At 47.3% G+C, this 11,927-nt stretch overlaps 1 long non-coding RNA gene across 1 annotated transcript; it reads left to right on the top strand.

The window, feature by feature from the left end:
- The first annotated feature begins 246 nt into the window (after window positions 1-246).
- On the top strand, window positions 247-6,218 carry LOC119250349 (uncharacterized). Its single transcript, XR_005126268.2, has 3 exons — window positions 247-370; window positions 1,828-1,909; window positions 2,591-6,218. It is a non-coding gene; the product is annotated as an uncharacterized LOC119250349 (long non-coding RNA).
- Window positions 6,219-11,927: the final 5,709 nt, after the last annotated feature.

The raw sequence follows: 11,927 nt of genomic DNA, 5'->3' as shown, positions 1-11,927 counted from the left end.
TGCCTGTCCAGCCTCCCCATGAGCAGGGGGGAGGAGAGAGAACCAGGTACCCTGACCCGCTCCTCAAGCCAGAGACTGCCCCATCCCCCCTTTTCCCTCTCGCCTTGTGCCAGAGCTGCATGACTTTGGCAGATAAGTTCATCTCTCTGAGCCTCAGTTTCTGCCTCTGTGAAGTCACACACTAATAACAACTACATGAGTGACAGCACAATTAACACTGGACTTGCTGTTGGGCTTATGGCACGTCCTTCTGTCCACACATAGCTGCTCGCACACCAGCCTCATGCCCTGCCCTTCTAGCAGGTCTGGTGCGGCTGGATTTCCCCTGCAACACCAGATGGTTTTTGACACTAGACTGTCCAGCTGCTGAGTAAGTCCCCAGCACTTTATTCCCCATCTTTCGTCTCCTCACACACCAGGAGGAAAAATCCTCCCCAGGAGACTATGGAAATGAGGCTGGAAAATGCAAAGAACTGCATGCTTCTAAGGAACTAAGAAAATATGCTTATCTTTTCATCTATCTGTGCCATGTCGCTTTGAATGGGTTCTAAACCCTTTGAGGGTAGAAAATAAAGGCAGGACACTAATGCTTATTGAACACTATGGGAGCCATTACAAGTGCTCGCCAATATCTGCTTCGCCTTTTCTCCTACACATATAGAAAACTATACAGCCCAACGCCCTTGCTGTGAGATGCAGCCTTGAGACTAGTTCTGGCCTGTTAATTAAGAGCAAAAGTGTTCTGCTCGAATCTTCAGTTAATCCTTCTTTTGCCACATGGAGGCTTCCTGTTGAAATGGTGGAACCAGAATTTGATCTTCTGGATCATGTGCCAGAATTATGTGGGGGAATAATGCCCTGGGGGGTGTGTGTGCTGGTAAAAGGTGGGGAGAGGGGAAAACTATGAGAATGAAAAATAAACTTCCAATGTGATAAGCCACTGAGCTTTGGGGGTGTTTGTTACTGTGGCTTAGCCTCACTTGGACTGACTAAAAGCACTGTATGTGCAAGTATTTCACTTGCCATATTCTTTCATTTGATCCTCACTGTAACCCTTGAGATAGATATTGTTATTATCTTCCTTATGCAGACGAGAAGACAGACAATTATGTAATTAACTCAAAGTCAGCAAGAGGTAGACTTTGGGGCAGAACCACGTACATTTGCCCCCGAAGCTCCAGATCTTAACAAACAGTTAGGTTCTACCCACCAGAAAAGGGCCATTTGGGAGTTAGGCATGTAAATGGCCAACTCAATGCAGAAACATCCCTGGTCAGTTTGGGGTCTTTGTTAAGTCACTTATAATCCTTCAAGTATGGCCTTCCAGAGTCAGGGAAAAAATGTTCCCAGCTAAAAGTAGCTACACCAGAGGGTCGCAGCCAAAGTCCAGCTTTAGGCTGGCAGACTTCTCAAATGGCTTGGAATTCCTGCTGGCCAGGGTTCCACTGGCATAGAAGTGTTTACACTTGCCTCAAATTATTTCTCCCATGCCTTCCAGAGCCCCAGCCCATATTTGGGATGGAAAAGGGAAAATGATTCCCAGTGGGGATTCAAAAGCATCAGAAAAATTCACAGGGGCTGCGGCCTGTCTCCACATGGGCCAGGGCCCTGGGCAGTCACAACTCCTGACCTTTACACCTGTACCCCATGCCCAGAAGGTCATGAACATGACCCCCTTACACACTAACTCAGAAGGAAGTGGTTTCTGGAGGGCCCATATGAGGCCAGCACACCTCTACAACCAAGGAAGTGCAAGGAGTGAGAAAGAAGAAAAGATCTAACTTTTGTTTTCTCTGTTGAAAGTGAGCTTTTCTTTCCCCCTTCCAGAAGATGCTCAGCTGTGAGGAGCAGAAAACCCAAATAAAGGCATCTCAACAGAAAGAAAAACTCCCAGAAGACCCTGCAGCGTGTATCCTTTTTATAAGACTCAGAAGCAGGCAAAACGTGTAGTTTGTGACACGTGTAGTTTGTGACGACACAGAAGAATGACACACCTAGACTTCAGAGCAGTGTTTATCTGGGGGTGCTCAGGGGTGAGGAAGTGGGGCCATCAGTTCAAGGGAAGTACATTTGGAGGAAAAACTACACCGACAATATTCTAGTTCTTGAATTTTGAGGGGTGAAGTCACAGGTATTGGTTATTTTAATAAATGGACCAGCAGCATGTCATGAACCAGGCCTGTGATTAAGCCAATTCTATTAACTAATTTAGCTCTATTTTTAAAGGGGGTCTAAGTAACAGTCAACACCTACAGACCTCTTCCCAAGGGCCAGGCCCTGCTAGAAGACTTCCACGTATATAAACAGCAGCCTTATGGGGTGTTCTTATTTTAACTCCCTTCCACACATGAGAAAACTGAGGCAAAAGAGGAAAAGCATCTTGCCACAGTCACACAGATGGTAAGTGGGGAGCTGTCAGTTTTCAGGCACCTCTGTGCCTCTGTGTTGGCCACTGAACTCATAAGAATTCTAATTACGTCCTATGCCAATGTTCCTTGCTAGACAATGTGGTTCTGGCTTGATAAAATCCATCATAAATTTTAAAAATCCTAAGTCAAAATGGATTTATTACACTTACCAAACCTCCTAGCTTAACCTCACCTACCTTCACATGCTAAGAACACTTCTGTTAGCCCAGAGTGGAGCAAAATCATCAACAACGAAGAGGACGTCATAATAAAGTGCTGGGAAGCTCCCGTAATGCATCTGATTTTGTGCTAAAGGTGGAAAAGAGTCTCTAGAGAGCTGGCTGTGTCCTCAGGATCTCAGACCTCAGCATGTTGCCCAGCATCACAAGAAAGAACCACTATCCAGAGAAAGATCACAACTGGAAAGCTGTGTGAGGGAATGCATACTGCTTTTGTTCCATCCTAAAGTCAAGAAGCTTTAAGTCGAGCCGTCATAAGTCGGGACCATTGTAATTACAGACCCAGAACAAGAGCTGCTGTGGAGTGTTCTCAGTGACACCCTCAGAGGTACCACCCTCACATGGCCTCCCCCCTCAACGACCCCACTGTTACTTGGCCCCCTGGCATTTGCAGCGTTTTCATGCAACTCGGCAAAAAGAGGTATTTCCTCTCATGTGTGTGCTACAGGCTGTTGGTGAAGAAATCCTTCTCCAGATCTGACTTTGGAGATGCCCCATAAGGACCGTTGATGAAGCTTAGACCCAAACCCATGACCACCCACCATGACAGGCTTATAATGTTCACCATTCACCTCTGGAGACTGGAAGAGTAGGTTGTCTGGGGGTCCCCTTCAAGGCCTAAGAGAAAAGATGGGTGACATTACTCAACTGTGAGCTCCTTGGAAAGAAGCCATGCCTGTCATCCTGCTCTCCCTGCCCCCATGCCTAGTCAAGGGCCATTAAGAGGCAGGCCCCCAGCTGGACAGGTCAGCATGTTCACAGTCCCCTGCTGAGGGAAGAGGGGTGGGCTCTCCCTGTGTCCAGGGGATGCTATCTGTTCATTGCACCTCAGGCCACAGATGATTGGCTGAGAGTCAGTCACCTGACCTAAGGGAAGTTACATCATGGACCAGCCAATCACCATGTGATAAGTAGCCTAGTTCTTCAGAGGGTCTCAGGATCTACCACAACCAATAACCCATAGCCCCTCAAGGAAAGGGACGGGTCTGGGGACTCACAGACCTGACGGCATCTGCAAAGACATAACTGATGTTACACCAGAGGATTACTTAAATGGAAGGCCTTGGGAATCCCTGACCTGCAATCCCTCATGGCAACTTGAAAGGTAGCTTGTTGAGGGGTTTCAAGAATGTCATGTCTCTCTTGGCCAACCTTTCTGAGTTTCAGCATCTCTGTCCAGTCAAAATCTTTCAAGAGTACCTAGTTCAGAGCCTACCTCAAAACATCCCTCTTACATCTAGGCAGGAATGGCAAAATCTTGCATATGCTTGACCACACCCAACCAATACCCATGGCAGACATCACTAATTAATCAAGAGTTTGTTCCCCACTGAGCAAAATAAAGGCCTCAGAATCATATCATCATAGCCCCCAGCTGTCCAGTCATTCTGCCTGGCACTCAACGTGAGATCTGTTCACCACCTGACATCTACACTCATCGAAAACACTGGGATCTTGGGAAAATCACTTCCGTCTTGGCTTCAATTTCTTCAACTATAACATAAAATAACTTTTATGTCCCTGCCAGCCCTGTGTCTATAAAAGTGAATTGGATAATTCTACACTGTGGATAGTAGAGGGAAATTCTGTTGGTATCAAAAGCAGATTCATGGACACGTTAGTATGTTTACTGGCAATAGATTTGTCTTCCCTATTTTATTTGCATCAGAGTGGGCCATGAAGTTGAGGAGTTGATTGGATTCTGGCCAGGCAGGTCAGCCCTGCCCTCTAGAAACCATTTCTCTCTTCCTGGTGGGCCCTAGAGCCAATAGAGCCCTAACACTTCTCTTCAGACTGGGACATTCCTGTCCCACTCAGCACCTCCCTACAGGAGAGCCAAGACTGACATGCCTGCCACTCACCCTATCCCCCACTTGTCCTGCCCCCTGTCCTGGAGAGAAGCTGTATCTCCCCAGTGGGGTCCACACAGCCTTTCTCAGTTTCCTGTCAGCAGCCAAGCCGTCCTGGCTGCTCAGCTCCCAGCCATCCAGACAGGGATGCATCAGAGGGAGGGGAGAGGACAGGGCAGCCCACTTGCCACCAAACACTATAAAAGAGAGAGCATTAAATCTTGGCCTCCACCAGGGAACTGCCTTAATTAGGGTGGCGCCAAGCAGGACGCCATAATTAACTGTGTGTCTGTATTTCCATCCCAAACACCCATTTCCAGTGCTTTGTGATCCAGTCTTCTAAGAGAATCTCAGCCAGAAACACAACACCAGCTGCCCAAAGGGGAGGGCGGCCAATTTTCCTTCTTCTTATAGACCCACTCGGGGTGAATCTCTGAAGGTGGGAGTTGAGGGTCCTTCCTAGAAAGGGTATTAATTGTGGGCTCAGAGCTACTGGCTCTGCCTAGTCCTCAAAGCCAGGAAAACCAAAAAGTTGGGTCTGTGCAAATCCAAGTACTTGGACAACATCATTATTCCAGCAACTTGGATTTCGTCTGGGGAACCAGCTCTAGGGACAGTCCCATGAGGTAGGCTAGCCAGTCAGAGCATTCGTTCCCTGGCCGCAGTGATTGGCCCAGAGCTGGTCCTGTGACGCATGCTGACCAATAGGAATGCAGGGCTCTGAATGGCATTATTGGGAAATAGGCATTTGCTTTCCACTGGAGGTGCTAAACTAGTGGGGTGTCTGTCTGGAGCTACTGAGGACAATGTCACCTCATAAGGAGAGTGCCTGAGATTGAAGCCAAATTGAAGAAAACAGGGAGAAAAAATGGAAGATGCCAGAGAAAGAGGGAGAACTGATGACATCCTTTGAGCAGCTGCCTTTAGCCAAAACTGAAGCAAATGTCCCACAGACTCTGAATCAAATGATCGGCCATAAATGTCCCGTTTTCATTTATGTCACCTTGAACTCAGCTTTGCAACTTAGGGAGACTTAACAAAAACAGAGGTCACTAGACGGACTCAATAAAATGCAATGAACACACATACACTCTGTGCCCATGATGTGCCAGGCAGCAAGGAGAGGGCGAAATGCAAAAGTAGACAAGAATGGACACCCAGCCTTGGTGAGCTCTGGCCTCTTGGGGAAGAGAAGATATAGGGTCAACTGAATTCCTATTCCAGTGCTCCCTCCCTCGAAGCTGCCTTCCATCTCAGCAGCTTGGATCGTTGTCCCAGAGCAGTACATCATCCCTTCATCGGCAAGCTGCAGTGGTGCCTACCCTTCCATCTGTTTACAGTTCCTTGTTCTTGAGTGACTTGTGTGAAGTCCCTTGTGCAAGACGACCATGGTTATAATAGTGGTCATATGCCCAGACCAGAATCCTAAGGCCAGGCCCCAGCTGCAGGGATTGGTGCAGGAATGAGCCCAAGGACATGTAGCCCAGGGACATCCAGTGACCATCAATCTTGGAGCTTTTGCTGGCATTACTGGAGGGCAGATACTATATTGGAGTGGGTAAGTGGGATTTGGGCCTGCATGGCCAGTGGGGAAGACTCTGAGAATGAAACCAACAAAGAAGAAATTAGAGCCAAGATAAAAAGCTTCAGGGAGAGTCTGTCCTAGCAACAAATAAAGTTTGAGCACCTGGAACCAGGTATGCCTAAAACCCATACCTCTGGATGGTTCTATTTGATCAGATTTCGGCAATTATAAATCTAAAGAATTTTCAGTAATCACTGCGGAACGGAGTACTCCCTACAATCAAACCCCAACCTACCTTTCAATCTTGCCCTAAGAGATGAACCCTAGACTCCATCCTGCTGAGCTATGCATCATGCTGCCCTATACCCAGCATTTTAGAGAGCTTTCTGCTCCACAGGAAACACTTTTCTCCCCCAAATGCCCATCATTCAATCCCCAGTTCAAAGTCTGCCTCCTCCAAGACCCTCTATAGGATCTCTCCCTCTTCTGCATATACAGCAAGCTCCGGCCACTGGACCATCCACACACACCCTCTGCCCCTCCCCTCCCCTGTGGGTCAGTGACTCCCAAGAGCGCCAAGAAATGGGAGCTTCCTCACGACCTCATTTGAGCCTGGATCCTTGCCTGAAACCAGATCCATTGCCAGTTTTCCACCACATGCCCTGTTACACAAATTAATTACATTTTCCCCTTTTGATAAGACTGAGGTGGGTTTCTGAGTGTTACAACCAAAAAGTCAAATGGTGAATATGTTTTTCCTGATTACAAAAGTAACACATACTTTTTGTTCAGTTTATTTTTGTTGGACTTTTTTTTTTCTCACATACTCAATAAGATAAGCAAAATGGAAAAGGAAAATGACTCTTAATCCCAGCGCCCAGAAACAACTTTCAACATCACAGGGTAAATGTCCTATTAGACTAGTCTCCAGGCGTTTCCATGTACATTCTGGTTTACAGGAGACTCATGCGCTAATACTGGTGGGTACTTTCTAAGTGGAACATGTATACAGAAAAGGGCACAAATCACAAGGGTACAGCTTGAGAAATGCCCCCACGTGAACACGCCTGTGTTACCAGCATTTACATCAAGAAACAGAGATGCTGACGACGTTCAGATCTCATCTGCATCATCCTGAAAACGAAGAAGGCGCTGCCCTCCCGGAACTAACCTCCTTAATTCTTGATGAGCAATTAATTTGTTTCCCATTTTTTGCTATTGAAAATGAAGCTGCAGGAAACACCCCCTGTATACACATCATTTTGCAAGAGGGGGCTTATATCCTAGGATAAATTCCTAATAATAACTACCATTTCTCAAGCCCTTTCTGTAGGCAGAAATGCTTTTTATGGATTAGCTCCCTTAAGCCTCTCAACAATTAACTGAAATAGAGCCTTTCATTGTCCCCATTTTACAGAAGTGGGACTGTGGGGTCACAGGGCAGGCACATTTTGCATCTTGATTCATATTTTCTAGCTGCCCTCCATACAGAGCTACCAATTAATTCTTCCCCCCACAGCGGGAAGAGTCCTCGTCCCTTCCACACTCGCCAAAGCTAGATTCTGTCAATTATTTTAATTGCCGGTGATGGCCAAACTGACAACTGAAAAATTAGAGTGTGTTATAGCTGTTTCTTCATTTCTTTCATTTTTTAGTGAGATCAAACACCTTGCTTCATATTGATCAGCTTCTGTATTTCTTTCCTAAAGTACCTGTTCATGACTTTTGCCTATTTTTCTTTCTGCTGAGAGTATCGGGTTTGTTTTTGCACATTAGAGGTATTCACTTTTTGCCTTTCATAATGTATTGCAGATATGCTCCAGTTTTGCTTTTTTTCAAGTCCAAAGGTGATTGTTAAGACACAAAAGGATTTGTGAGGCTTTTTCATTTGTATGACGTGACCATCCATTCTTTTCTTTATAGCCACTGTCAAATGGGGAGGGGCTGGACTAAATCAGTGATGTTCTAAATGTGATTCGCATGAGTCAGGGGTCCTGAGACACATCAAGGCCCCTTGGGGAACTGGGGTGGGTGAGGAGTTCTGAGTTGTCTCTCTCTGGGATACCTGGTCCACTCACGGTTCAACCTGGATGTTGGTTGAGGTGTCTGTCCTCTGCTGTACCCAGCAACCAGCCAGGCTGAGGGCTCCACTGGTTCTCTAGGGAATATTTTAGGTTCTCTGCATCCCTCTGCCCTTCCTAATCTGACCGGGTCAGCGATGGGCCTGCCCAGGCCCAGCCCAGAGGGGAGCTGCAGCTCCTTCTCTTGAATGCCCTGTTCTCCACCACATCGCTCACACAAAGCCCTTGGCAAACATCAGCCTTGCTCAGGGTGCTGTGGGGTGGGGTGAATCCCAGGGGGGCTATGTCTCGGTACCACACCACATGCAAGCCCACACCAGGTGTTGGTATTAGAAGCCTTCCTCTACCATCTTCTCCCCAACCTCCAGCCTTCCTCCTGGCCTTGGTCCTCTCGCACATGCCAGACACCTCCTTCCCATTTTCTGGAAGCGTGTCCTGAGATTCTCCCTAGAAGCTTTACTTTCACTGGTTTATGAGGCCAAGCATCCCTGGCCGCTTCCATGGCTGCCCTGAGGCCTACTCAGCATCTGTGCCAGCCACTGAAGGAGATCCCCAGTAAGTGTGACCCTGGGACCCAAGCATCCCCTAGATCCTTTCAAGGGTTCCACTGGTTAAAATTATTTTTAAAATAATACCATCATGGGTCAAATAGTTGTCCCCCTAAAGATATGCCATGCCCTAATCCCAAAAAACTGTCCATGTAACCTTATTTGGAAAAAAGTTCCGTGCAGATGTGATTAAGGGTCTTGAGACGAGGCTCTCAGCCTGATTCTCTGGGTGGGCCCTGAACTCTGTGACAAGTGTCCCAACAAGGCGGACCTGCAGGCGAGGCCACACGAAGGTGGAGGCAGGGACCATAGGCCTCAGCTACACGCCTGCACCGCCCCGAGCTGGGCGAGGCCAGGACCAGTGTCCCCCCAAGTCCAAGGCAGAGGCATGAGAAGGGGGCAGGCAACACGGTACCCCCCTTTCACGGAGGTGCCTCTGTTACAGAACGGTGTCCAGCAGGGGGAAATGACTGACGGGATGATGGCACAGCAACTTTAGACTAGTGAAAGCTCCATTCCAGGAAAGAATTGGAGCCAAGTTAGGGATCCCCAGAACCCAGGAGGGGGAGTGTGGTGTGGAGAAGCTCGTGTAGTATCTCATGGTGGCAATACAAGGCTCGGGTGGAGACCCTGTAACAGCACACGTGTACTGTGTGTGTGTTGGCGGGGCTTCAGGCGAGAATGGGAGGGAACACGGTCTACTGTGAGCTTGTAGGCGTGGCTCGGACAGGTAGACGCCATGCCATGGTGAGCGCTCAGTTTTCTCCACGGTCACCCAGTGCTCCCGGTTGGAGAAGGGGAGAGACAGATGCTCTTCCCGTGGGCTCCCGTCCATATCCATCTTTCCTTCCATGGCTGTTTCGCTTACAGTGACTTTTGGCTCAGCTGCAGACGCAGAGGTAACAGCTTACATGACGATGTCACACTCTGCCTGTAACAAATGCTTCTGTATCAGTCACACTGGTAGGGGCTCTGCCTCCCTGCTCAAACCTTGACTCACAGGAGTCATCTCAGGCAAGTTTCCTGACCCCTCTGAGCCTCACTTCCCTCATCTTAAAATGCTAACACTGGGCCTCCCTCGTGGCGCAGGTGGTTGAGCGCCGCGCTGTGAAGCTGCCCGCAGCCTTTGCAGCGCGGGCTCGATCTGGCCAGCCGGCGAGAATCCCACATGGTGTGGCAGACCTCGCCTGTCCCGCCCGCTGCTCCCCTCAGCAGTGTGTTTCGTCAATCTGACTGTTCTGCTCCCAGCTCTGTCTCTGGTGAATCCTCTCACCCTCCTCTGCATCTGGCCTGAACCCCAGTTCTTGTATAAATAAATAAATCTAAAAAAAAAAAAATGCTAACACTGACAGGATGACGAATGCCAATGCTCACTATGGAATCTGTCTTGTTTGCTCCGTATCCCGCTGCCTGTCGAGGAGCCACCTTGCTACCTTATCCCATGAGTGGGAGATGCAGGCTCACTGTGAAACGCCATGAATGTGGCACTGAAGTGGGGGGGGGTGTGTGTGACAGACACCCAACTGCATTTCCACCCTCCAGGACCACGGACAGTGTGGGAGACAGCTGAGATGCCTGGATCTCTTCCCAGAGAGCACTGGCTTTGCTTTACTTGGGCTGTATTACTTGCACAGGGACTGACAGAAAGCAAGCAGGTGCTCAGAATGTAGCCACTGCATGAATGAATCACTGGATTCAGACTTGAGTTGCACTGAAAGGTTTGCTTCTATCCATAACCAAAAGAATGGAAAGCAGGGACTCCAGCAGATGTTAGCATCCTGATGTTCACAAGAGTGTTATTCACAATAACCGATAGTTGGGATGACCCAAAGTCCATCAATGGATGAGAGGATAAACTAAATTCATTGAGACAGAAAATACATGGTGGTTATCAGAACTGGAGGAGCGGGGTGTGGAGACTTTGTCAGGGGAACAGATTCAGTTTGGGAAGATGAAAATGTTTAGAGATGGGTGGTGATAACAGTTGCACATTAAATGTACTTCAGGTACTTGCATTAAATGTACTTAATGCCACCGAACTCCATACTTAAAAATGGTTAGAATGATCAATTTTGAGTACATTTTACCACATTTACCAAGATGTAAAGTTCTAATACTGAAACTTATGTGATTATAAACTAATAAAAAAGTTAACTATTTGAAATTGTAAAAGAAAAACCACCCCCTTCGTAATAACAACACACAAGGAAACTTGGGATAAATCACCAGAGATTCACTGAAGAGTTGTACAAGTTGTTCTGCACGTGGAAATATACCACATGCATGGAGGAAAACAATCAATATCATAGAAAAGGCAATCACCCCAAATTAATCTAAATAAATAATATAATGCAACTCCCACCACGATCCCATGGCATTTTTCATTAAACTCAATAAGCTGGGTCTAAGAGTCCTCTGGAGAGCTATGGCAGAAGGAAGGCATACACTTAGCAGAGTGTGCAGTTCAGTGACTTTCTATAAAACAAGCATACCCAAGTAACTGAGACCAGGTAAAGGAGGCCCCTGTGCCCCCTACAATCACTACCCCCTTTAGGGGCTACCACTTTCCTGGCTTCTATCTTAATTGACTAACTTTGCCTATTTGGGGAATTTCTATATATGTATCTTATTGCATGTTCTCTTTCTGTCTGGGCACTTTACTGCAACATCATGATTATGCAATCCGGTCATTATATTGCCTGATTCTGCCTCAGTTCTGTGTTATATTCCAGCGGCTGGTTATCCCACCATAGACTTGTCCATCCTTTTGTTCACACTCATTTGGGTAGTTTCCAGCTTAGAAATATTACAAATAGCCTGCTGGTGCTTTTTTAAAAAAAAAATATTTATTTATGCACACAAGAACTGGGGTACAGGCCAGAGATGTTGGGGTAAGACGATTCACCAGAGACAGAGTGGGGAAGAGAATAGGAGGATTGACTGAAATACACTGCTATGGGGAGCAACGGGCGAGGCAGGAGGGGTCTGCTCCACCATGTGGGTAGCTCCCTGGCTGTCCAGGGATCAAACTCATGCTGCAGTGGCTGTCTGTGGATAGCTTCATAGGTTGCATCTTAACCCTTGCACCACCAGGAAGGCCCTGGTGCTTGTCTTTTGATCTCCATTTGTGGACAAATTTGTTGGGCATAGTCCTAAAATCAGGACTACTATGTCATCAAGAAAACTATGTAAAAGAAGAGAGAATGTTTGTGTGGGGCATGGCAATGGGGTCTTGCTCAACAGGAGATGAAAATAAATTATAAAGCTATACCAATT

The sequence above is a fragment of the Talpa occidentalis genome, unplaced genomic scaffold (assembly GCF_014898055.3).
Source record: "Talpa occidentalis isolate TD23 unplaced genomic scaffold, MPIMG_talOcc4v2.1 talOcc4.17, whole genome shotgun sequence".
NCBI classification, from domain to species: domain Eukaryota; kingdom Metazoa; phylum Chordata; class Mammalia; order Eulipotyphla; family Talpidae; genus Talpa; species Talpa occidentalis.
Note: the sequence above shows the minus strand (reverse complement) of the source record. Positions and strands in the feature narration are given on the sequence as shown.